The sequence below is a fragment of the Tenrec ecaudatus genome, chromosome 2, assembly GCF_050624435.1.
Source record: "Tenrec ecaudatus isolate mTenEca1 chromosome 2, mTenEca1.hap1, whole genome shotgun sequence".
Classification (NCBI taxonomy): Eukaryota; Metazoa; Chordata; class Mammalia; order Afrosoricida; family Tenrecidae; genus Tenrec; species Tenrec ecaudatus.
The window spans coordinates 15,701,041-15,702,769 of NC_134531.1; the positions used below are offsets into that span (position 1 = coordinate 15,701,041).

At 43.4% G+C, this 1,729-nt stretch overlaps 1 pseudogene; it reads right to left on the minus strand.

The window, feature by feature from the left end:
- Window positions 1-1,057: 1,057 nt before the first annotated feature.
- Window positions 1,058-1,419, minus strand: LOC142440711 (large ribosomal subunit protein eL22 pseudogene; annotated as a pseudogene).
- Window positions 1,420-1,729: the final 310 nt, after the last annotated feature.

Genomic DNA, 1,729 nt, shown 5'->3' on the forward strand with positions numbered 1-1,729 from the left:
TTTTTGCTCAAGAAAAAGGCCACAGAAATGGTTGTGATGTTGCACACGGCTTACAAGGACAGCGTGATGGGGGAAACTCAAATGCGCGCGTGGTTTTCTTGTTTCAAAAAAGGTGAAATGTCCACTGATGACAAAGTATGTTCTGGACGTCTGTCAACTTCCCAAACAGACAAAAATGTTGACAAAGTCCACGCACTTGTGCTTGAAGACTTACGACGGACCACCGATGAGATGGGGACGTGATCTGGACTATCTTGGAGCCGAGTTCAGCCAATTTTAGCAGGAGATTTGGAAATGAGAAGGGTCACTGCGACATTTGTGCCTCGGGTTTTGACTGACAGGAAAAAGAGCGTCGGTGGAAACATACCTTGTTTTGAAAGAACAGCTCTGAAGTGACGCAGACTTTTTTTCCTGAAGGTCATTACTGGTGACGAGACATGGTGCTGTTCTTAAGACCCCGAAAGCAAGCATCGGTCAAGCCAGGGGAAGATGCCATGTCACCTGGCCCAAACAAAGGTCATCAAGTCAAGTGATGTGAGGGGGACAGTGCATTTGAGCTGTTCCACCCGATCAGACTGCTAATCAAACTTTCTCGTTAGAGCTTCTTAAAGGTTTGGGTAACAGTGTGTGACAAAAAATGCCTGGTTTGTGGGAGATGGGGGCTGGTTTTGCCACCACAACAATGCACCTGCTCGCACAACCTCTCAGTGGGCCAGTTTGCTTTCTTTGTGGAAAAAACAGCATGTCTCTCTTGGCCCATTTACCTTACTCACATGACCTCACTCGTGAGACATCTTTTTGTTTCTGCGAATGAAAAGGGACAGGAAAGGAGCAATTTGCCAACCTAGAAGAGGTAAAGGAAAAACGAGGGAGGTGCTGTCAGCCATCCAAACAGATGTGTTTCAAAAATGTTTCCGAGAATGGAATCGCAGATTGGACAAATGTATTAAGTGTCATGCAGAGTGCTTTGAAAGTGAAAAGGTTGTGGTTTCGGTTTTTATTTTTTTCAGTTCCCAAGTTTTATGAAAGGACTCATACAAAATATTCCTGAGAAGATTTAATCCTCATCTTCCTCCTCTTCTTCTTCCTGGTTAATCTGGAAGTAGCGTGACTTTGCTATTGGCGACCACACACAACCAATCATGTAGATTATTCTTCAAAATTTTTTTTGTGAGATATTTCAAATACCTTTTGGGAAAAGGCACCTCAGAGGTTACAGTAATCTTGCTCTTGCTTCTATCAATGGTTACAACTCCTCCCCCGGCTTTCCCATTCACCTTCATTCTTTCCTGAAGAAACTGCTCAGCATTGGCAGCATCCACGATTCCATCTTCTACAGGATGGGTACAGTCCAGGGTGAACTTCAGAACCTGCCTCTTCTTCTTGCCCCTTCGCCACAGGCTTTTTCACAGGTGCCATGGTGGCAGCGGACGCAGAAAGGGCGTTCAGTGAATTGATAAGGTTGTTTTATAAAAAAAAATTTGAAAACATAGCTTTGAAAAAATAAAATTATTCCCTTTTTTGCCTCATGTATGTGTGTTAGATCTTGTACCTTGCATGTGTGTGTGTGTGTGTGTGTGTGTGTGTGTGTTGTTGTACCTTGTCTGAAGTTTACACCTTAGTGTCTTGGAAATGAAGAAACAAATAATTTGTCTATGGTCATACAATCAACCAGTAGCAGAATTGGTGTCAAACTCAGCAGTAACCTTGCCCCTATTTTATATCCAAC